General features: G+C 47.0%; 1 protein-coding gene across 5 annotated transcripts in view; it reads right to left on the bottom strand.

Moving 5' to 3' along the window:
* BMPR1A (bone morphogenetic protein receptor type 1A) overlaps positions 1–25,300 on the bottom strand; it is a 186,271-nt gene that overhangs the window by 56,470 nt on the left and 104,501 nt on the right. Inside the window, exon 3 of one of the 5 annotated variants that reach the window (XM_036355988.1) lies at positions 6,594–6,765. The exons of the other annotated variants lie outside the window; for them this stretch is intronic. The gene's annotated coding sequence lies outside the window, so the exon portion shown is untranslated. The remainder of the gene's footprint in view (positions 1–6,593; positions 6,766–25,300) is intronic. 5 annotated transcript variants of the gene reach the window in all.

Here is a 25,300-nt window from a genome sequence, read left to right as displayed (position 1 = left end):
AATACCACGTGCAGGCACGCACGTACAGTGTGATTGAAACTTCATGGCCCATGTGCATAAGTCAGTTTTCGGCCTGGGTAAGTCTATTTTGAAGAAGTGGCATTAGAAGAAGTGGGGGGTGTTGGTCGGTTGGGCGACGGGAGACGCAGCACGGGGGAGGCACGTGCGATTCATGCACGAGCTGAGTGTGGATGGGAGAGTTGCAAGGGGTCGACCTCAGCGAATGTTCCTCAATTAGAATGAGGACGTTTTCAGCAAAGGCCAGCTTAGGAGTACCCTAATTAAGTTAATACAATGTACTTACCGATATAGTTTAAGTTTAAAAAATTTGGCTCTCAAAAGAAATTTTAATCGTTGTACTGTTGATATTTGGCTCTGTTGACTAATGAGTTTGCCGACCACTGCCTTAGGAGAGACATCAGAAAACATATTGCTACAAGAAATGTCTGAGATTTCACTGCCTGTTTTCTTCTAGGATTTTTATGGTTTTGAGTCTAACATTTAAGTCTTCAATCAATTTTGAGTTTATTCTTGTGTATGGTGTAATTTGGTGGTCTAAATTTCATTTATTTGCACGTACCTGTCAAATTTTCCCAACATCATTTATTGAATAGACAGTCTTTACTCCATTGTATGTTCTTGTCTCCATTCTCAAATATTAATTGACCATAAAGGCCTGGGTTTATTTCTGGGCTGGGGAACCTCTGCAGCTGAGCTATCCCTCCGGAACCTCCACCGCCGCCTGTGGGAGCAGGACCACCCTTTTTGTATCTCCATTCTTCCTACAATTGAAGCTACTGGTCTTGATGCGGCTTCTTCTGTAAACCCTTGGTTATAATGCTTCTCTCCAACTAGTCTTTGGTTGGTTATTCAGGATGACTGTTCAATAATTTCGTTGTAATTCCAGTTTGGTCCTGGGAGGAGGTGTGTGCGGCTTCCCTGTACTCTGCCACCATCTTGGATCCTCAAGGCTCATTTTTTGTGTGGGAAAAACTGCCACTAGTTATACACTGTTACATTTGCCTCTTTAAACTATAGATTTCATAATGATGACATCAGTTTTGTATTTTAGGTAAAGGCACTTTTCCTATACAATCCTGGCATTTTAAGAGAGGTAATTCTAATGTCACTACTGGTTTTGTGGGGGGTCAGAATGAGTGCCCTCCAAAGGGGCCAACCTGGCATGCAGGTTATTTCAAGCTGAAAACAAGTACAACAAACTCAAGAAGAGGGTTTTTTTTTCCTTCCCTCTTACCTACCTAAAGAGATTCTGATAGAAAAACTTGCTTCATGAAGGGAACCTCAGCATATCCATCTCCGCACATATGAAATGAGGGTGGCAGACAGGGAGGATTCAAGCATCAATCTGTTTGCTAGATTCCCCTCTGTTTCTGGGTGGTCCTGCCAGAATTTGTTTACCAAATGTTTGCTCCTTCCCATCTACTGGTGAATTGCCTATCTCCCACTCCTTGGTCCAAAATGACATATATATCTCTCATTTTGCCTCAATGTCTTTGCAATTTTCATGCTTACATGAATTTCCCCCATACACGTATTAAAATTTGATTTTTTCCTAGTAATAGTCCATACATCTTTTGAATCATTCGACCTGCAGAACTAAATGGGTAAGGGGAAAATTTCCCCTGCCCCGACAGTTTCATATATCAGCTCTATCTATAATTGATCTGCTATGTAATTTTGGGGAGATTTGTGATTTTAGTTGTTAATATAAATGCTGATGATTTTCCTAATTATATAAATTATATTATATTAAAGAGTCCAAATAAGCATCTAAATAAATTTCCTTTGCTACATACATAGACAGACTGGTGCAGTTTCTTCTTCAGGAAAATAACATTAAGGCAAAGTAACTCTGTAAAATTAATTTCTTTCAAAATAAAAAATGTTAAAGCTTTGCAAACTGTAACAAGGGTGACCCAATAGTTCGATCAGAGTATTTAAAAAACCACCACAAAACAGGCAAAGGGTGAGGCAGGCTGAAAAAACAAACTAAGGTCATTCTTTCCTCTTCCAGTTAAGCTCACACCCTTGATTTTTACTTTCTAGTACTGAGGTTTGGGAATTTTCAACAAGCTGGCCTGCTGCCAAACCCTTCAAGCACAAGGAAAAGACTGGCTTCTAGAGGCCCCTCCCTCGGCAGCTCCAGGCGCCGGGTCTGACAAGCCTTCTGAGAAGGCTCACTCACTGCAGACTTTCTGGCTCCTGGGCCATTGTTTGTATGGCTCCTTTGCTCCTTATCCAGAGCCTGGATTAGCATAAGAATAGTCTTTTCCCTTAACCAGCAACTCATCCATTCTCTTCCCATTTCTAACCTCCACCCCATCAATCCCTAAACATATACACATATGCCTGGAGCAACTCTACTCACGGTTATTTTTATATCAGTGTAAAAAACAATTTCTCCCAAATCTAAACATAAACCCTTAAGAAAATAACATGCTTAAATAAACAGGTCTGTGATTGTATGTGCGGTAATACACAGGAATCTCGCCAAAAAGCCTGCCTTGGATCCATGCTGTGGGAAACTGTGATGAGTGAGACATTCATAATGAGGTTTTTGAAAAGTCTGAAAAAGGAGTAAAAACGACCAACCACCTACCTAAATTCTGACTTACAGCAGGGATGGCAAAGTTTTGCTTTATGAAGAAACTGTCCTGTCTTCATCACCTAGAGGGCACATATTTCATCATCCCCCCTGAAATTACTTTTCAACTGGACTTTACCTTTCCCCAATGCTCACTTATTTACTCAAAATAAATTTAACCTTTGTATTTCTGCTCAACCATCTCCTCTTCATTCAAAACCTTTCCCTTTCCTTCTGTGCTAAGACAACTGTCCTCAACACAAGTATACATTCTGTGGATGAAGAAAAGGGGTCCTCTGGACAGTAACCTCATAGGGCGATCTGATCATAAAGTCTTACCTGGGCAAGTCTTAGTGGGTGGGCAGTCATGCTCCGGGCCTTTAACTTCTTTAATGCAAGGTTCTAAACAAGCCCTGTCCATTGTTTCTGTGCATCTTAGGTTAACACATCTTGGAAATAAGTCTTAACTACCCTCAAGAGAGCACATAATTATTCTCTCACATCCACAGTTCTCTAGTTTCTCTCTCTCCACTCTCCCCCTCCTTTCCATTCTCTCTAAAAATCAATGGAAAAGTATCCTCAGGTGAGGATTAATAAACAAAAAAGAGAGCACATAACCTTCTGAGTATCCTGTAATCCAATCCCTGCTTTACTTTCTCCCACCTCCATGTAACCTTCCTTATGTTCCTTCCTTAATTTCAAATGCATAAAAGAACCTGCAAAACAGCTATTCTCTGAAGCATTTCAGATCTTGCTCCCAGTTATATGCGGTCAAAAAAAATCACAAAAAACCCTCAAAAATTCTCGATAGGTTTGGACCTTACATTGACACTTCCAAAAACAGAGAGGAAAGACAAACTAGTATGGCATTATGTTTTATATCCCTTACTAGGGGCCTACATATTAGTATACAATAAGTGCTTCGTTTCTAAAGTATTTTTAAAAAACAGGAGATAATCTACTTTCAAAATACCATTCAACTTTGTACTACAAATTCCCTAACCTAGTTTCTCCAAAGTTTTTTGTTAATTATGTTAAACAAAAAACACTCACAAATAATTAGAACTATATGATGCTATACAGCAATTTTTGACACTTCTGTGCTCAGAAGAGACTCTTTAATAACAGCTGTTAATTGAGGGGCTCTGGATGTGTCTTCTGTCTCCTCTGGAATAAGCACAATGGTCCAAAACAGAGTCAACCAGTGGTTGTAGAAATGGCTGTGAGGGAACAGTGTGTGGTCATCCCTCTAGATTTATTATGGGTAATGGTAAACAATACTGTCTGTGTTTCTGCACAGTATTTTATAGAGATAAGATCAGTTTAACGTGGTACAGAAGAGCTCGGGATCTAGGTCTTCTGTGCAGAGTAAATGAAAACTGATGTATAGTATTTAATGGTAACTTTATGTTACCACATCACCATCTTTACAACCATCTATATGACCATCACAGTAAGTAAAATTACTCCTACTTTTACCGAGGAAAGATGGTTCAGGGAGCTAAGGTGACTTACTGAATTTCTCACAGCTGGTAATTTGAAGACAGACTGAAACCCAGGCCTTCTGATGCCAAGTGGAGTGTTTTAGGTGCCATAAGTACAGGAGTAAATACATCAAAAGGGAAACTTGTATTAAGCCACTTAAGACTATTTCATCTTCACAACTCTGAAGGAAAAAGTGAAGCTCAGCAAAGTTAAGCAATTTGCCAAAGTGCACACAACCAATAAGCAACAAGTATGCATTACTACAGTCAGGAGTTGGTAGGTGATGAGAAAATAACAGAAAGTACTGCTGGAGGCATTTAGACAGACATGAGTAGAGCAAGAACGACGGGCCAAGTACAGAAGGTCACCAGGGCAGAAAGCCCTGGGTGCTTAGAAAGGATCTTGCCCCCAGGGTAACATTTCCTCCCTTAGGTTATTGCTGGTCACATGGTTTGGACTCCCTGACCTTTCATATCATTGGTCATGTGGTCTGGACCTTCCATATTGCTGGTCATGTGGTTTGAAACCCCTGACCTTTTCGTCTCTAAAGATAATATCTAGCCTGTATTTCAGCTCCAGACCCAGAAAAGCAGCAAAACCAGACAAGTGACACTGGCTATCTAAGGACCAGCTTCACTGGATAATGACCCCCTGCCTGGCGTCAACCAATCAGTGGAGACCATGAACCTGAAAGAGCACCCCTGGAAAGCTGATGAATATTCTATTCAGACCCCCCTCCACCACCCAGAGACCACCTCCACTTGCAAGAGAGAGATAAATACCATCAATACAAAGGATCCAGTGTGAGCTCTCCCCATGGGGCACAGGGAGCACATATGTGCCATTCCCTTCCCCCACAGGCACGCATTCCCTAACCTCTAAGGCAGCGGTTCTCAACCTGTGGGTCACGACCCCTTTGGCAGTGCAACGACCCTTTCACAGGGGTCGCCTAAGACCATCCTGCATATCAGATATTTACATTACGATTCATAACAGTAGCGACATTACAGTTATGAAGTAGCAATGAAAATAATTTTATGGTTGGGTCACAACATAAGAAACTGTATTTAAAGGGCCAGAAGGTTGAGAACCACTGCTCTAAGGGACCCCATGAGATTGCAACCAGGAGAGCAATGGGCAGTGGCAGCTCGTCCCGGGCTCACCCCCTGAACCTGTCTCTAAGGCCCCCTTTTCTCTGTCTTCTCAGTGAGCAAAGCAGCCCAGCCTAGGCTCTCCTGTTGCTTCTAATCTAAGCCCTTTCTTGTTTCACTGTCCTGAGTGTGTTTTGCTGCAGCCAATAAATTCTTGCTTGCTTCACTGCACTGTGTCTCTTGATTGAAATCTTTCCTTCAAGAGGAAAAGAACTGAGGTCTTGTCATCTCCCAGGTACCATCCTCCTTAATATGATTACTATCACTTTTTAACAAAAAGACAAAACCAAACCAGAAACTCACACTTGGACCCACACCCCCGCTTTGTGATGCTGAATGGGACACTGCCAACCTGTCTTCCACTAGCTGGCTCCGGGAAGGTTCTGCCTGCGGGAAACTAGAGAAAGCTGGAGGGGGAGAAGAGACTTCCTTCTTCCTAAGCTTGTTTGCTGTTCCAGTAGACGTCACCTGAACAACACCCTTCGCCCTGGCAGCAGCAGTAAGCCAGTTCCCAGGATCCTTTCACATTCCCAGAACCAACCTCCTGCCGCCTTCAGAGCCAGTGGTACCTACCCCTCGGGGTCTGAGTGCCAGCTCCTCAGGGCCCTCCCTGAGCTCCAGGGGTGCCAGCAGTAGCTGGCTCTGAGTCCCAGAGAGGGTCCACAGAGCACACTTTCTTCAAGCTTCCAGGTTCTGTAAGTTCAACCTCTGGGGTGGCAGGTGCTTCCCACAACTACTACTGGTTAAGCCCAGTGTTCCTTTAGTTTTTTCCAATCCCCTAATACTTGTGCAGTCAATTCCCGAAACCAAATTCTCTCCATTAAAATAATCAGTGTGGCTCCAGCTTTCCTGATGAACCCTGGCTGACACAATCCTTCCAGACACCAGGTCTCCAAGAACACAGACTGACTACCAGGGGTGGGCAAACTTTTTGACTCGAGGGCCACAATGGGTTCTTAAACTGGACCGGAGGGCCGGAACAAAAGCATGGATGGAGTGTTTGTGTGAACTAATATAAATTCAAAGTAAACATCATTACATAAAAGGGTACAGTCTTTTTTTTTTTTTTTTTTTAGTTTTATTCATTTCAAACGGGCCGGATCCGGCCCATGGGCCGTAGTTTGCCCACGGCTGGTCTAGTGGCACAGCCTCCCCGTTTACCCAAGCTGGGTACTCCAGGTGTACTCACCATACCCATGTGGGCTGTGTACACCCTCCTGTTGTAGTTGAGCCTTGACTGCTGTTGGCATGGCAAGGGGAGAAATTTATCCCCTGGCTGATTGGCTGGGAGGACTGGCTGCGACCACTGAGGATCAGCTGTACAGGGGCCCATGCCATAAAGCAAGACTTACTTCAGTGGAGCTCTGGTGTCCACTGAGTCCTCTCCTTAAGTATGTTGCTTATGGAGGTGGTTGGGTGGTGCTCTGATGTGGTCTGAAGATACCCACCAAGTGCACTGGCTCTGGAGAATCCCAGGACATACAGATCAAGGTCAGCCATGGCCTGTGTTCTGCCTGGGGCTACCTGGAATGAGTTACAAAGTGATTTGCAGATGGCTGCTACTTGTGGAGGCCCAGGAGAAGCCAAGCTGTGAACCAAGGCTGGATGACACTAGAGCCTGGCCTGGAGTCACTTAGTGAGAGGTGTGGGGCACGCCTTGGCCAGATGATGCTTCTTTGAGAGATTTTAGGAAAGTAGGAAGCCTGCACCCCAGACAGGCCATTTTTATGGAAAAGCCACTGGAAACAGCTTGGGTGGGCCCACATGTTGGTGGGATTGGGGTCTCAGGGAATCACCAGGGCAGGGCTAACAGTGTAAGCCAGGTTGATAGAGACTCTGATATGGTGCCTGCCTGCTGGCTCTGTGGGGGAATAACTCAGCAAAGGAACAATGGCCTCTACCAGCACTTCTGTCTGGGAGAAAGCTGCCCTGCCAGCTCTTGCTCTGATGCCAGACAATTCAGTTTCTCCCTGTATGTACCTGGAACCTTGTAAACTGCTGCATCTGTGCTATAAGCTTAGAGCGAGTTAGTCTGAGTACATGTGTGCATGGCCCTTTAAGAGAAACACCTGGGACACCAGCAGCCTCTGTGTCACTCAGCCACAATCCCCACTTTTTTTTACGGCCAGAAGTTATGGGGAGTTCTCTACCTAGAACTGGAACCCTGGGTTGAGGGGCCTGATGTGAGTCTGAGACACCTTGCTCCTCAGGGAGACCTCTGCAGCCGAGATGTACCACCCATTTTTTAACTACCACTCCTACCAGTCTTGATATGGCTTGTTTTTTATATGCTTAGTTGTAGGACTTCTGTTCAGCTATATTTCAGGCAGTTCTGAAAGATGGTTGCTCTATAGTTTAGTTGTATTTTTGATTTGGTTGTGAGGATGTGAGTATCGCATTTACCTATGCTGCCATCTTGACCCAAAGCCTTGGGCTGAAAATTGTTGTTTGAATTGTAAAATTTATTGGCATAGTTATTCCAGGTATTGTCTTATTTTAAAAGATTCTCTTCTATATCTAAGGTTATGTCCCCTTTTACATTTCCAATACTATTTGTGCTTTCTGCATTTTTCTTGATCCATCATTCAAATGGTTTATTTTACCAGTCTTTTCAAGAAACCAAGTTTTGGCTTTGTTAATCCTGTCCACTGAATCTTTAAGAAAAATTTCCCCATTAATTTCAAGCCCCAATTCTATCACTTATTAGTTAGAAGTTTGAATAAGTTTCTCTCTGTGCCTTAGTTTTCTCATCTGTAAAATGGGAATAACAACAGTACCTACATTACAGGGTTGTTGTAAACATTAAATGAGAAAAACCTTGTAAATTACATGGAACAGTATTTAGTACATAGCAAGTGCTCTACAAGTGTTAGCTTTTATCTTTATCATCTATTTCATTCACTTGAATTTCTCCTGTTGTTCTTTTCCTAATTTAGATACTTAGCTGATAAATATTTAGTATTTATTTATTTATTTATAAATATATTTTAACAGAGGGGGAGAGGGAGAGGGGAAGGAAACATCAATGATGAGAGAGAATCATTGATCAGCTGCCTCCTGCAGGCCCTACACTGGGGATCAAGTCTGCAACCCAGGCATGTGCCCTGACTGGGCATCGAACTGTAACCTCCTGGATCATAGGTCAACACTCAACCACTGAGCCATGGCAGCGGGCTTAATTTCTATTTTTAAATATGAGTACACAGGGCTTCCCTATGTCACACAAGTTCTAATATATCCTAATTGTCTTTATTATTTACCTCTAGGTATTTTCTAATTTTAATTATTTTATTTTTGATCAATGGGATTTACAGATGGTACACTTTTAAATTTTCAAGTGTGGGGTTTGTATATACTGTTTGCTATTCATTTTTAACTTAAGTTCATTTATTGACAGAAAATATGGTTGATATAACTTTTTGAAATGTATTAGTACAGACTAGTAAATGGTCACTTTTAATAAAATGCTAACTTATAAAACCAAATGATCATGTCATGCTCCCTGCTTAAAAATTTATAAATATCCTCAGTTCACAGGGTGGAATTTGCAAGACATAAAAGAGCTGTTATGATCTGGCCTTTGCTGGGCTAATACTAATATATCCACCCATTCCACCACACCCTTACAATGACCTGACTGTGCAGAAATCACTGTGGCCTCTCCATCTCTACAGGCATTCCCTCTAAGACAGTGGTTCTCAACCTTCTGGCCCTTTAAATACAGTTCCTCATGTTGTGACCCAACCATAAAATTATTTTCGTTGCTACTTCATAACTGTAATGTTGCTACTGTTATGAATTGTAATGTAAATATCTGATATGCAGGATGGTCTTAGGCGACCTCTGTGAAAGTGTCGTTCGACCGCCAAAGGGGTTGCGACCCACAGGTTGAGAACTGCTGCTCTAAGACTTCCTTCCTCTGCACATTCTTTGTGCTCTTCCCTTTGTTTTTCACCAGGTTAACTGTAATTCATTCTTTCAAGATTTGCTCTATGAGTAATCTTTCTAAGTAATCCCTGATCCCTATTCATCGGTCTGACCGAGGGTCTCACCTCTATACTTCAAGTGTACTCAGAACACACACCATAGCAATTTCACAGTTCTTCACTAACAGTATTCAAAACTATTTATTAATTACTTGGTATGTGCCACACACTGATTAGACAGACATGATTCCTCCACTTAGAAGGTTTACTAAATCAGGTGATCTTTTTTACTTATTTTACATCAATCACTATAATCTCTATTTCCAGCACATTACTAAGCAAAGCAATAAATGTTTAATAAATGAATGAAAGGAATAAAAAATACTATACTCATAAGGGAAACATAATTAGGGAGTTAAAGCTACTATAATATCACACAGTATACTCTTAATAGCTCTTTATAAGTATACTGATATATAAAATTGCATCTCCCAAACATGATCACTGCCCTCTAGTGATTTTTAGATGCCAGAGAAAAGAAATTTAGATCCGAGTCATAAAATGGAGACCCTTACTATACTCAAAAACCTCTTCTCAAAATATATCTGTCTGGCTTACTCCACATTTTAAATCCCCTTAGTTCTACGTGTATTAGCTTTTTCTTAAAATACTGCTTTTATACTATGAAATAAGAAATCTAATATCTTCTACATACTTGACATACATGAACTCATTTAATCCTCACACTAACTTTATGAAGCAAGTATTCTCATTATGCACTTTATAAGAATAAATTTGAAAATCAAGAAATATTACGTAACTTTTTAGAAAGATATTAAAAATTAACTCGAGGGAGTAGATTATATAAATAGACCAGTAACCTGACTACAAGGTAAGTGAGATGGAAATGGGGTGAAGGGGAAGGTGGTGAGGAGGACAGTGGAATGGGAGGGAAGTGAAGGAGAACCTAGGTTGTACTGTTCAAAATCTACACTAATAAAAGAGAAAAATGGTAACTGGCGTACGACGCTACCCTTTTCATTGGCTAATCAGGGCTATATGCAAATTAACTGCCAACTAAGATGGCAGTTAACTGCCAACAAAGATGGCGGTTAATTTGCATATGTAGGCACAATGCAGGGAGGCGAAAGGGAAAGCAGGAAGAAGCCCCCTGCCACTGACAGTGATCAGAAACCCAGGGGGGAGCTAAGAGCCGGGGGGCAGGGCAAAGGCGGCCCCCCAGCCATGATCGGAGAATCAGGCGCCTTTGCCGCCCTGGCCAGTGATAGCAGGAAGTAGGGGTGGAGCCAGCGATGGGAGCTGGGCACGGTCGAAGATGGCAGTCCCGGGAGCTAGGGGTCCCTTGCCTGGGCCTAAAGCGGAGCCCACGATCGCGGGGCCGCTGCCACTGTGGGTCACCGCTGCCCAGGCCGGACGCCTAGGCCAGAGGCGTTAGGCCTGGGCAGGGGCGGAGCCTGCAACCGCGGGGAGCTGGGGGTCCCCCGCCCAGGCCTGACACCTCTGCCGGAGGCCTCAGGCCTGGTCAAGGGGCCGATCCAGTAATTGGTGATCGGAGGGTGATGAGGGTCAACTCCTCTGGCCGAGGCATCAGGCCTGGGCAGGGGGCTGGGGGTCCCCTGCTCAGGCCTGATGCCTGGGCCAGAGGCATCAGGCCTGGGTGGGGGGCAGAGCCGGGGATTGGGGGGATATGATGGTCCCCTTGCCCAGGCCTGAAGCCTGGGTCAGAGGCGTCAGGCTTGGGCGGGGGGTGGAGCAAGCGATCAGAGGGAGATGGGGGTCCCCTGCCCAGGCATGATTCCTGGGCCAGAGGCCTCAGGCCTGGGCGGGGGTCAGAGCCAGTGATCGGGGGGAGATGGGGGTCCCCTGTCCAAGCCTGACACCTCTGGCGGAGGCGTCAGGCCTGGGCAAGGGGCCGATCAGGTGATCGGAGGGTGATGGGGGTCTAGGCCTCTGGCCGAGGCATCAGGCCCGGGAAAGGGGCAGAGCCAGCAATCGGAGGGGTTTGGGGGTCCCCTGCCCAGGCCTGACGCCTGGGCCAGAGGCATCAGGCCTGGGCTGGGGGCAGAACCAGTGATGGAGGGAAATGAGGGTCCCCTGCCCAGGCCTGACGCCTCGGCCGGTAGCTGGCCAACCTCCTGCAGTCCCTCCCCCCGGCTTAGGCTCCAGGCACTGGAGAACCTGAGTCCGGAAAGCCTGTAGGAGAGGGACCCCAACGCTAATTGAGACAGATTAGCAGCTCAGAGGGGGCAGAAGGGGCAAGGCAGCAACCTAACTGCAAAGACTTAAAGTAAGCACCATCACCATCTTACCTCTGCCACTGCACTGTGTGCCGCTTGCTCTTCTGCCCCCATCAGCCACTTCTAGCTCGGCCCCACACCTTTCCAGGCTCCCAATCGCTGATTGGCTAGCACTCCTACCATTGGCCAAAGTCAGCTACCTATCATGCTTGGGCGTGGAGCCCCCCAAAAATGTGTGGCTGAGGTAGGAGAGACAACCTATCTGTCTGTCAGCAACTCCTCCCTGGGGAGAGTGAGGCGGCCTGAGCACAGGCAGCGAAGTAGAGCTGTATTTCCACCTCAGAGCGTAGCTGGTGTTCAGGCCATTTTGGGCGCTCTGTCTGTGGTCTTTGCTTGCCGCTACCTCAGCACATCTACACAACTAGATCGGGGCCTGCCAGCCAACCTCTGGTGCTCCCCCCGCCCCCTCCAGTGCACACATTCGTGCACTGGGCCTCTAGTTTTATATAAGTACTTACTCATGTCTTGCCTATGTAATCTTTTTTTTTTTTTAAATATATTTTATTGATTTTTTACAGAGAGAAAGGGAGAGAGATAGAGAGTTAGAAACATCGATGAGAGAGAAACATCGATCGGCCGCCTCCTGCACATCTCCCACTGGGGATGTGCCCGCAACCCAGGTACATGCCCTTGACCAGAATCGAACCTGGGACCCCTCAGTCTGCAGGCTGACGCTCTATCCACTGAGCCAAACCGGTTTCGGCGCCTATGTAATCTTTTAAAAATTAAAAAGTTGTTCTGAAAAGAGACAATCAGACCTCCCCTACTAACTCACAAAGGATGGGTGAAGGGAGAGAGAGGAAAGGAAGAAAGGAAGAAAAAGTGGGAAGTAGATGGTGCTCAGAGGAACTGGAATTTCTGACTGAGAGGCCTGGCACAAAAGGGGCCACATGCTAACCTGGCAAGCTCAGGGAAGGCCTGCATGGCGGTCTTGCAAACTCAGAGACCTAAAGTAACCACAAAGGATGGTCTGAAATTAAACTTAACTAAAAGCAGTTATGGTGGGGTAGTTACATCCTAGGCTGGTACCTTCCCTGACAAGGTCAACCTTTACCTTAACTGAGCCTATCTGTTTTTTTGCATTTGTAGTAACATATCCTTAAAATGTCTGGTTAACTTGTAACTTCCTTTTTTCTGGACCCCTTGGGGCACAACCTAATGTGCCTGGGCACCAGGTCAGATACCACAAATTCCTTCATTGCTATCATGTTAACTGTTCCTGCACCCACCTAAGTATGTGTCTATCATTTTACTTTTTATCCAATCCCAGGGGTTTCCCCGCTTTACTTTCTCCCGCCTCTCTAATCTATCACCAATGGATTTCAGGTAACCCACCTACATCCTCTCCTTTGATTGCAATGTATAAAAATAGATGGAATCCCTAGTTGGTCTGACTCAGTGGATAGAGGATCAGCCTACAGATTGAAGGGTCCCAGGTTCGATTCCGGCCAAGGGCAAGTGCCTGGGTTGTGGGCTTGGTCCCCAGTGGGGGGCATGCAGGAGGCAGCCGGTCAATGATTCTTTCTCATCATTGATGTTTCTATCTCCCTCTCCCTTCCTGTCTAAAATCAATAAAATATATTTTAAAAAATATATAAATAAAAATAAATAGATGAAAAACCACCTTTCTCCAAAGCATTATCCCAATCCATTGAGATACTGCTTCTTGGCAATTGTCCACAGTTTGGCTCAAATAAACTCACAAAAATCCTTTACAGGTTTGTATGTTTTTTTATATTAACAGAAGTATTGGGATGGAGGATGAAGCTATGAATGGAAATGTTGCTACAGAATATTAACCAGAAAGATGCTCCCATAAATCTTGTGGCATGCTCTCCCCACAGTATCATATACAACGCAATACACGAAACAACCTGGCTCTACCATAAAAGCATCCAAACTGGAGAATGGTCAAGTAAGAAAGCCAGGAGCATATCTACCAAACTTATATTAAGAAAAGAGCCATGGTACCTTAGCTAAGTGGAAGCAGCCTGAACTGAAGGGGAATAAACTTTCTGTCTCCCTTCAGAGGAGCCTATTAACCAAAGAGCTGAGGGCAAGGCCTGCAGGATGTCTCTGAGACCCCAAGGTCTAGGTTTCCCTAGAGAAGAGAGGAGGTGTGGGACTAAATTTTTAATGGGGTCCAAGGAGAGACCAATAGGAAAGATATAGCTCAGCTTTTCCTCAAGCCTGGAGCTCTAACTGCTTTGCTACAATGCAGCAACTAATAGATTTCCTCAGACCTAGAGTCACCCTTCACCTGCGACGATAGATGTCTCCAGTCAGAACGAAATAAGTGCGTAGGGATCCCCAAATCCCCAGGAGTGGGGGTAAAAATACACAATTCATTTAAAGGGAACTCAGCAACTGCAGCAAAATCGAAGGTAACATCAGAACAGGTGGCTTCAATTTAAGCAGAACTAACAGTCGACATTGGTGACAGCGGACACCCAGATGGCGTAAGTCATGCCAGTGAAGGAGAAGAAACTTGTGGATGTCAAAATGAAGGAGCTGCCAAACTGGATGCTGATGTGAGATCTCACCTCCAGAGGCACTGTCTGAGCATTCCAAGTTACTACCAGTGTCACCACAAGTATGTCAATGTGAAAAAATGGAGCATTTCTGGCGTTTCTGTGGTGATGGCAGCTGACATGCTTTCCTGCTTTTTGTACAAGGAACTCAAACACAAATGTCTCCACAGAACCCCTGAAGAGGGCCCCGCATGAAGGGTGTACTTTGCATTCCCACCATGACCTTCTCTGCCCTGCACTCTTCCTTGTGGAACTCAACCTTTGCTGAATCGTTTCACACACTAACTCAGAATTAATACCTAATGAAAGATGACTGGTACAGTTAAAAATATTTAAACAATGTTTTAAACCTTACTGATCTGAGAGAGAGAAAGAAACATAGATTTATTGTTCTACCCATTCACACATTCATTCACTGATTCTCACATGTGCCCAGACCAGGGATCAAACCCCCAACCTTGGCATACCAGGATGATGTTCCAACGAACTGAGCTATCCGCCCAGGGCCAAAACATTTAAAACTTTTTTTGTTGTTGTTAATCCTCACCTGAAGATATTGTTCCATTGATTTTTAGAGAGTGGAAGGGATAGGAAGAGACAGAAACTTCATGTGAGGGAGACACATTTGGTTGGTTGCCTCCTGTATGCACCCCGACCAGGGCTGGGGAACCTGCAATCAAGGTACATGCCCTTGACGAGTATTGAACCCAGGACCCTTCAATCTGTGGGCCAATGCTCTATCCACTGAGCCAAACCGGCTAGGGCTAAAACTTTTTTAAAGGATGAGACTGGCTGAATCAAACGGCTGCAGTGTTGATGAGAAAGGAGAGCAGAGGCCCCAGCATGTGGAGCTCCAGGGCAAGCTGCCTGCTGCTCTGACTCCCCGACTCCAAAGGACTGGAGGTACCTGGGGCAGACAGAGATGCTGTGTAGATTCTCTGACAAGTCCCAAAGAGATTATTGCAACACAGTCCTCTAGATTTTCTGATGGAAGGACATGCCTTCTATAACACTGTATGAAAAGTATAGCTCCTTGCATGATTATTAGGCCCTAGTAAAGAACCCAACCATGAAACATCAAAGGTTTTGTGACTACGGCTACCCATCACGATCCACCAACTCACAAGGTCAGGTGTACGGTGGAAACAGTGTATTTGTAGCAGGACCTAGGCAGGTGTAGAGGGACAGGAAATGACAAGAGGCTAGAGCCTCATGTCACTGACCCGTGTCACTCTCCTGTCTTCACTCTGCTCACACCAATGGCTCTATGGGAGGTCCTTGGTACCAATGACGAAACAAACCTGGGGCCTGGTTATCAGATTCAAGTCACAGGTGAGTGTACTACTCTCCAGCCCTACATGATGGATCTGAGACAACTGTCAGGAGAAAATTCTCTCAGTGGGATAGGCTAACTCAGCGGTCAGCAAATTGCAGCTCGCGAGCCACATGCGGCTCTTTGAGTGTGGCTCTTCCACAAAATACCGACTTCTGCGCATGGACCATGAAGTTTCAACCACACTGTACATGTGCGCCTGCACGTGGTATTTTGTGGAAGAGCCACACTCAAGGGGCCAAAGAGCCGCATGTGGCTCGCGAGCTGCAATTTGCCGACCACTGGGCTAACTGATTAGGGAGACAGAAGGAGGAACTATAAAGAGACAAGAAAGCTGGAGAACAGCCATGTGGATGCACAAAGTGCCAATCTTTATGTCTTATGCTAATGCCCACCAACCACAGAGGAGGCATTTCACGACATCCCAGCTACAGATGGGATAACTCATCGGTGGACCTCAGCCACCTCAAAGCTTGACCAACATGGCCATGAGTGGAGCAGCCACAGTGCCTGAGGAATGCTTTACACAGGCCAACAGCACAGGTTCCTTCTGATGAAGGTGACCTAATGACTGCCTGTGTGGAATGCCAACTGACACATGTAGGTGCAGAACGGACACTTACTTCAAATGTGGGCTTGCCTCCTCCCTCCCAATCCCCGTTACAGCACATCCTATTGCCAGCTCCATTATCGCCAGGTTTATAGTGTCTCACAGAGAACAACAACTATGGTCCAGGACTAGAAGCAGTTATGGGTACTACCGCTTGTCCCACTAACCTCCTGCCTTAGAGATTTCTTCTAGCAATTATAACCAGCACCACTTTGAAGGGTCACCGACAGAGCACACTTAATGGACATGCGGTGATCTAAGTAGTAATAGGTGTGGACCAAGCAGGCACACAGGGTGCTCTGCACATACCTCCTCAGCACAGCTGCCATCTCATTACAGCCACGTTGCGCTTGTGTGCACTACCTGGCAGTACCTGGGGAGCACTGTGAGCCCAAGCACTGCTAGGCTTTCTTCAGGGTTTTCTGTAACACTGAGGCACAACCACGTGAGTGTCCTCTGGTGGGACAATATTGAGGTGCATTTTGAGGATCCCCAGGATGATGGAATCCCAGTTGCCCAATGATAACTAGTTCATTAACACACTTTATGTAAGTTTATGCTGTCTCATTTTTCCTATTCTCTCATTTCTGCTTCATTGGATGACCTCCCAAATAAACTACTCAGCCATAGTCCTTATCTCAAGCTCTACTTTCAAAAGAATCCCCAACTGAGAAGTGATGCAGTCAGGGTTCAAAAGGAAGCAGCATCCATGCTTTTGACAAGAGTGGGTTGCCTCTTTAAAGCAGCAGCATGTGGTGCTGCACGTATGGGATACTAAACATAAGTCCAAAGCCATGAACAATGTACACAAAGCCACATGGAGAGATCTTATCCTTCTAGTGTTAAAGAAAACCGGGAAAAGTGCAAAATATTTGTAGCAAAAACCTAGTTAAATCAACTACACACATATACACACGCCAACAACACTATATGTCCTACAAAGATATATTCATTCAAAGGCATATTGCTTACAAACTAGAGAGGTTTGCTCTGGCAGGAAGAGAGGAAAACGGGAGCAGAGATCAAGAATAAAAGAGATAAGATAAATAAATGAGGGACCTTATAAAGAACAAAGACAGTAATTTTACTGCCATAAACTGAAAGTCTGATTAACTCAAGTTTCTGAACCACAGTTCAAAACAGAGAGAAAACAAAGGGAACATATTGTCACTACCTTAAATAAAAAATGTTACTATCAATGGAAGTTATAAAAATAAATATATAGCTATGAACTTTAAAAAAAAATTCATCTGTGGCCCTGGCCAGTTTCACTCAGGGAATAGAGCATCAGACTGCAGACTGAAGGATCCTGGGTTTGATTCTGGTCAAGGGCACATGCCCAGGCTGTGGGCTCGATCCCCAATGTGGGGCATGCAGGAAGCAGCCAATTAATGATTCTCTCACATCATTGATGTTTCTTTCTCTCCCTCCCTCCCTCCCTCCCTCTCTCCCTCTCTCTCTCTCTCTCTCTCTCTCTCTCTCTCTCTCTCTCTCTCTCCCTCCCTCCCCCCCGCTTCCCCTCTGAAATCAATAAAAATATATTTAAAAAAAAATTCACCTGAGTACTACCTAAACTCATTCTGAATACTACCAGTAGTATATACTCCACGCTTTGGGAAAAACTATTGTGACTATTCTGAGATAAGAATGATAGAGGGGATCTTTAAATATAAATATACTAGAGGCCCAGTGCACAAAATTTGTGCACTGGGGGGGGGGGTGTCCCTCAGCCCAGTCTGCACCCTCTCCAATCTGGAACCCCTCAGGGGATGTCCAACTGCCAACTGCTTCAGGACTAAACCGGCAGTTGGACATCCCTCTCACAATCTGGGACTGCTGGCTCCCAACGGCTCACCTGCCTGCCAGCCTTATCACCCCCTAGCCACTCCCCTGCCAGCCTGATTGACGCCTAACTGCTCCCCAATCGGCCCGAACACCCCCAACTGCCCTCCCCTGCCGGCCTAGTTGCCCCCAACTGCCCTCCCCTGCCAGCCTGGTTGCCCCAACTGCCCTCCCCTGCAGGCCCGGTTGCCCCCAACTGCCCTCCCCTGTCAGCCTGGTCACCACCAACTGCCCTCCCCTGCAGGCCTGGTTGCCCCTAACTGCCCTCCCCTGCTGGCCTGGTCCCCCCAACATTGACTGGCTGCCTCCTGCAAGCCCCCTACCGGGCGTCATGCCTGCAACCGGGCATGTGCCCTGACCAGGAATTGAACTGTAACCTCCTGGTACATAGGTTGGTGCTCAACCACTGAACTACTCCATCTAGGCAGAGAATTTAACTGAATTTATTTAGAGAGGAAATAACTTTGATAATAGTTCAAAGTCCAATGTTCTCTTAACATGAATGCTTTCTTTTTTCCACAATGTAATGTGTTCTGATTTTACACAATGTACAATTAGGAGGCAAACAGTGACTACTTTATTTTCAATATACAGTGTTGGGTTTTCTCTAAATATTGCAAAGTCCTAAGTCATGAATTGAGTTGAAAAAAACAAAAGCATCAAAACTAGCTAGTTTTATCCAAGGTAACTTATTAACTCACTACAAGGTATTTCTCTAAGGACAATACCATACTACGCTTATTTGTTAATGTGGAACTATCACATTTTAATAAATTTCTCCACAGGCCGTATTCATTTACCAGTAATTCTATTAAAACAAGATACCATCCTTCATTAAGTGTCAGATTTACACCTGTAGAAATACTTTATTTTTATTTTTTTAAAATATATTTTATTGATTTTTTTACAGAGAGGAAGGGAGAGGGATAGAGAGTTAGAAACATCAATGAGAGAGAAACATCGATCAGCTGCCTCCTGCACACCCCATACTGGGCATGTGCCCACAACCAAGGTACATGCCCCTGACCAGAATCAAACCTGGGACCCTTAAGTCCGCAGGCCGATGCTCTATCCACTGAGCCAAACCGGCTACGGCTGTAGAAATACTTTAAACATTAATTTCACTGACTCTTACATAGCATTTAAAACTATAGCAAAAGAGATAAATATGAACAGAACAGTATTTTTCTATAATGTGCTCTTCTATAAGAGACAATACTTGTCTTTTTTCATACTAGTACCTTTCAATATGCTAAGGCTTGAAAAATAATGTATAAAAACATTTATTGTATGTAAGAATTTACTTATGTTTGCAATTAATGATGCTCAGCACTATTCCTACAATCAAGATAAAAATATGAACATCATCACCTCTTCATAAATCGAGTCACAAATCAGTTTCTTCTGCCTTCACAGTATCTACTCCATTTAATCTTTTTTATTTCCACTACTAGAGGCCCAGTGCACGAATTCATGCATGGGTGGGGTCCGGCTGGCCCCCACTGATGGGGGCTGATCGAGGGTGGGGCCGGCCGGAGGGAGGGGCTGTGGGCGGTTGGCGGCCGACCGGGGGCAGGTTGGCCTGGGAGGGAGGGGTGCCATCAGGCTGGTTGGCTGCTGTAGTGTGCGTCATAGCCACTGGTCTTTCTGGTCATTCTGCGGTTGCGGTCACTAGGCTTTTATATATATAGACTAGAGGCCCGGTACACAAACATTTGTGCACTAGGTGGGGTGGGGGGGGGCGTCCCACAGCCCGGTCTGTGCCCTCTCGCAGTCTGGGACCCCTTGGGAGATAACAACCTGCTGGCTTAGGCCTGCTCCCAGGTGGCAGAGGGCAGGCCCAATCCCTAGGTACAGCCCCTGGTCGGGCTCAGAGCAGGGCCAATTGGGGAGTTGGGGCGCTGCCCCATGTCATGCATAGAGCAGGGCGTATCGGGAGGTTGTGATGTCACCCTCAGTCACGTTCAGGGTAGGGTCGATTGGGGGGTTGGGGCACCACCCCCTGTCACACTCAAGGCAGGGTCGATGGGGAGGTTGCGGCGCCACCCCGTCATGCACAGAGCAGGGCCAATCAGGGGGTTGGGGTACTGCCCCCTGTCACGCACAGAGCAGGGCCGATCAGGGGGTTGGGGAGCTCCCCTGTGTCACGCACAGAGCAGGGCCCATCAGGGGGTTGGGGAGCTCCCCCCTGTCACGCACAGAGCAGGGCCCATCAGGGGTTTGGGGAGCTCCCCCCTGTCACACACAGAGCAGGGCCCATCTGGGGTTTGGGGAGCTCCCCCCTGTCATGCACAGAGCAGGGAGGATCAAGGGGTTGGGGCGCCGCCCTCTATCACCCACAGAGCAGGGCCAATCAGGGGGTTGGGGCGCCACCACTGTCACACTCAGGCCAGGGCCAATGGGGAGGTTATGGCTCTACCCCATCACACCACAGAGCAGGGCCCGTGGGGTCGGGGGGCTGGGGCACCAACCTCTATCACCCGCAGAGCAGGGCCGATCAGGGGATTGGCACGCTTTACCCTGTCAGGAACAGAGCAGGGCCGATAGGGAGGTTGGGGCCCCACCCCGTCACACGGAGCCGCAGGGCGATCAGGGGGTTTGGGCGCTGCCCCGTCATGCTGATCCCGGTGCCGGGAGGCCTCTCGGCTCCGCTGATCCCGGTGATGGGAGGCATATTACCCTTTTACTATACAGGACAGAGGCCTGGTGCATGGGTGGGGGCCGGCTGGTTTGCCCTGAAGGGTGTCCTGGATCAGGGTGGGGGTCCCTACTGGGGTGCCTGGCCAGCCTGGGTGAGGGGATGATGGCTGTTTGCATCTGGTCACACACCCTTCAGGGTGGGGGTCCCCACTGGGGTGCCTGGCCAGTCTGGGTGAGGGGCTGAGGGCTGTTTTCAGGCTGGGACTGAAGCTCCCAACTGCTCCTTTTTTCTTTTTTATTCTGGGCCAGCTTTAGCTCTGAGGCTTGGCTCCAGCTCTGAGGCCTCAGCTGCTGAAAGCAGGTATCTGGTTTGTTTAGGTTCTATAATCGAAACTCTGTATCAACTCCAGCTCTGAGATCCCGGCTCAATGAAAGCAGGCTTCTGGGGTTTTGTTTAGCTTATATATTTGTTACAATGTTCAAACTGCAGGCTCAGAGGCCGGCAAGGCAGGCGGGGAATGTTGGAGTCCTCCGTCACTGAAGCAAGCAAGCCTCATGTTCACTTCAAGCTGCCTGGCTGCCGGCTGCCATCTTGGCTGGCAGTTAATTTGCATATCGCCCTGATTAGCCAATGGGAAGGGTAGCGGTCGTACGCCAATTACCATGTTTCTCTTTTATTAGATAGGACTAGGGGCCTGGTGCACAAAATTCATGCATGGGGGGAGGGGGGGTCCTCAGCCCAGCCTGCCCCCTCTCTCATATTGGGAGCCCTCAGCGGATGTCCTACTGACAGCTTAGGCCCACTCTCTGCTCCCCTAGGGGAGCGGGCCTAAGCCACAGTCTGGCCTCCCTTTGTGGGAGGCGACCGGGCTGGTCAGGGGAAGGCACCAGCTCCATCACCCCGCTGCAGCAGCCACTGCCAGTCACTGCAGCCACCAAGGTGTTTTCATCAACACGGGCTCCAGTCCCTTTACCATGAAAAAATGACAACTATCTTTAGGCATTTTCAAGATGTGTCTTTCATAGGATATGACATTTCTTTATTATTATTTTTTTTAACCCCAACCTGAGGTTGATTTTTAGAGAATGTGGAAGAGATAAGGAAAGAGAGAAACATCAAAGTGAGAGGGACACTTTGACTGGTTGCCTCCTGCATGAGCCCTGACCTGGGCCCTAGCCAGGGAGAAGCCTGCAACCTAGGTACATGCCCTTAGTCAAAATTGAACCCAGACCCTGTGGTCGGCAGGCTGAGGCATTATCCACTGAGCCAAACCTGCTAGGGCAGGATATGACATTTCTTAGCCCTCCAGCAGTGGACCTTCGTTTTTTTTTTCCAGGAGTGTGGTGGAAAAACCCTACATCACCTTCTTGGATTCTTATTATCCAAGTTACTAAGAATATTACCAGTGGCATACAGGGAGCTTAGTCAATGAGCGGTCAGAAAAGTTGTTTCCTCTGTAGTTCACACCAATCCCCTGGATCCGCCCCTGTCTAGACCTCAGGCCTCTGGCCAGGCGTTAAGCCTGGGCAGGGGACCCCCAGCCTGCTCCCATTGCTGGCTCCGCCCCTGCCTAGGCCAGAGGGGCGTTAGGCCTGGCAGGGGACCTCCAGCCTGCTCCAATCGCAAGCTCCGCCCCTGCCCAGGCCTCAGGCCTCTGGCCGGGGCGTTAGGCTTGGGAAGGGGACCCCTAGCCCACTCTGATCACCAGCTCCGCCCCTGCCCAGGCTTCAAGCCTCTGGCCGAGCCTTAGGCCTATGCAGGGGCTCCCTCAGCTCTGACTGTAGGCTCAGGCCCTACCCAGGAGCCCCCTGGCTCAGGCCCTTCCTAGGCTGCTCAGGGCCCACATGGGCCTTCCTCGGAGTGACCTGGGTGCCCTACGATGTTTCTGGGATCCAGGCCACTGGTGCTTAGTATGCAAATTAACCGCCATCTTAGTTGGTTTAATTTGCATATTTGCTCCTGATTGGCTGATGGGCGTGGTCAATTTGCATGTTTCTCTTTTATTAGATTATACTAGACTAGAGGCCTGGTGCACAAAATTTGTGCACTGGAGCGGCAAGGGGGGGGGGCGGGTCCCTCTTGCATTCCGGGACCCCTCGCTCCTTACTGCCTGCCTGCTTGCTGCTCCTTAGCACTGCTGTGGAGGCAGGAGAGGCGCCTGCCACCACTGCTCTGCTCGCCAGCCATGAGCCTGGCTTCCGGGTGAGTGGCACCGCCCCCTCTCCGCCTGATAGTTTCTCCTCTAATATTGGTGGAGCCTTTCTATGTGATGCCACTACACTTTCCAATTTCATACAGCACTTTCCAAACTGCACTAGAGTGAACTGTTTGCATACTCATCTCTAAACATATTCTTTGAGGCCCTGGCTAAGTAGCTCAGTTGGTTAGAGCAGCGGTCGCCAACTTTTCGGACCTCACGGACTACTAGCAGACCACTGGTTGGCGACCACTGCTCCAAAGGTTTCCTTAAACCAGCGGTTGCCAACCTTTCGGACCTCACGAACCACCAGTGGTCCACGGACTACCGGCTGGCGACCGCCAAGGTTGCAGGTTCAATTGCTGGTCAGGGCACATACAAGAATCAACCAAGAATGAATGCATAGTAAGTGGAACATCAAATCGGTGCTCTCTCTGTCTCTCTCTCAAAACCAATAAAAGCATATCCTTAGCTCTGGCCGGTTTTGCTCATTGGTTAGAGTGTCAGGCCGAAGGGTCACAGGTTTGATTCCCAGTCAAGGGCACATACCTTGGTTGCAGGCTTGATCCCTGGCCCCGGTCAGGGTGAATGTGGGAGGCAACCATTCAATGTGTCTCTTTCATACTGATGTTTCCTCTCTCTTTCCCTCTCTATTTCACTCCCCCTCCTTGTCTCCCTCCCTTCTACTCTCTCTAAAAATCAATGGGAAATTATCCTCAGTAAGGATTTTTTTTAACGTGTATGTCTTATCTATTTTTTAAAATGTAGATCCCTGAAGAATTCAAACCTCTACCTGATAATTTGAGTCTCAAAATGAATTTGAAAATAATGAATATGGTTTATCTGTACATATTCTTTTAGAATGATTTCTTTCTCCTATCCCTGGTCTTATTACAGTTCCTACTTCTTTAAATTAAATACATTCTATCTCCAAAGATCTAATATTCTAAGATAATTTTATCCTAAAATCTAAACGTCTGAATGTTTCAGAAAACATTCATTTTAACATAATCTTCCATTCTGAACTCTGCTTAGTCATCTTTAGCGGGAATCTATACATATAAAAGGCTAAGTGACCAACCGTTCACCTATCCGACCGACCGATACATATGCAATGTATCGGTGCAATGACAATTTAAAAATAAACATTGACTAGCGCATGCACGATATATATAAATCTCTCACTATTGCCAATCACGCACATGTTTTAATTTTATAATACTCTAAAAGCCTGGCACACAAAATTCATGCATGGGTATGGTCCCTAGGCCTGGTCTGCGATCAGAGCCATCTTCCCTGGCTGCCCATAGGCAGCCCTAACCCCTGCTGCCATCACCCCCCAGATCCCCATTTTCCATTGGGTGATGGGAGCCTGCTGGCTGGGGGGAGTAACCAAAAGTTCAGCCATTCCCGCCTGCTCGCTGGACCTGCCCCTGCTGCGGGTTGCCCTGTGTGTGTGGGGCAACTGGTGGGGTGGGGGCCTTGGCCTGGCACCACCGGCATCCCCCGCCATCCACTCCTGGTTCCATTTGCCATCAGGCAATAGGAGCCTGCTGGCTAAGAAAAGGGACCAAGAGGTAGTCAGTGTGCCTCATAGTGACTGGTTTAACAGTTGTTCTGGTCATTCTGCCATTAGGGTCAATTTGCATATTACCTTTTTATTATATAGGATGCTATATATACTATTTTGACATGTAATTTTTTGCAGTAATGTAATAACCACATGAATCTTTTTTCTAATTAATTTCCTTTCAATGTGCACGAATTTGTGCAATGGGCCACTAGTCCTATCTAATAAAAGACAAACATGGTAATTAACCGTACCTCAGACACGCTTTCCATCGGCTAATCAGGGCGATATGCAAATTAACTGCCAACCAAGATGGCGGTCGGCAGCCACACAGCTGAAGCTAACATGAGGCTTGGTTGCCCTGGCGATGGAGGAAGCCAAGGTTCCCCGCCTGCTGTGGCCCAGCTCTGAGCTCCGGATGCAACAATGTTGCAATTATAGAAGCTAAACAAACCCCAAGATACCTGCTTTCAGACAGCTGGCCTCGGAGCTGGAGCCGCAACACAGTTTCAATTACAGAAGGTAAATAAATCCCAGAATTAAAAAAAGAAAAAGAAAAAAGGAGAGACTGGGAGCTTCAGTTGCAGGCTTGGCCTGCCTGAAAACGGCCCTCAGCCCCTCATCCAGGCTGGCCAGGCACCCCAGTGGGGACCCCCACCCTAAATGGGATGCGGGCAGCCTGAAAACAGCCATCAGCCCCTCACCCAGGCTGGCCAGTCACCCAAGTGGGACCCCCACCCTGATCTGCGACACCATTCAAGGCAAATCAGCTGGCCCCCACCCGTGCACCAGGCCTCTATCCTATATAGTAAAAGGGTAATATGCAAACTGACCCTAACAGCAGAACCACTGGGAATGACTGGTCACTATGACACACACTGACCACCAGGGGGCAGATGCTCAATGCAGGAGCTCCCCTCTGGTGGTCATTGTGCTCCCACAAGGGGTAGCTCTGCTCAGCCACAAGCCAGGCTGACGGCTGCCAGTACAGCGGTGGTGGTGGGAGCCTCTCCCGCCCACTCAGCAGCGCTAAGGATTTCCGACTGCAGCTTAGGTCTGCTCCCCGCTGGCAAGTGGACATCCCCCGAGGG

The sequence above is a fragment of the Myotis myotis genome, unplaced genomic scaffold (assembly GCF_014108235.1).
Source record: "Myotis myotis isolate mMyoMyo1 unplaced genomic scaffold, mMyoMyo1.p scaffold_m19_p_24, whole genome shotgun sequence".
Classification (NCBI taxonomy): domain Eukaryota; kingdom Metazoa; phylum Chordata; class Mammalia; order Chiroptera; family Vespertilionidae; genus Myotis; species Myotis myotis.
This window is presented reverse-complemented; position numbering and strand designations above follow the sequence as displayed.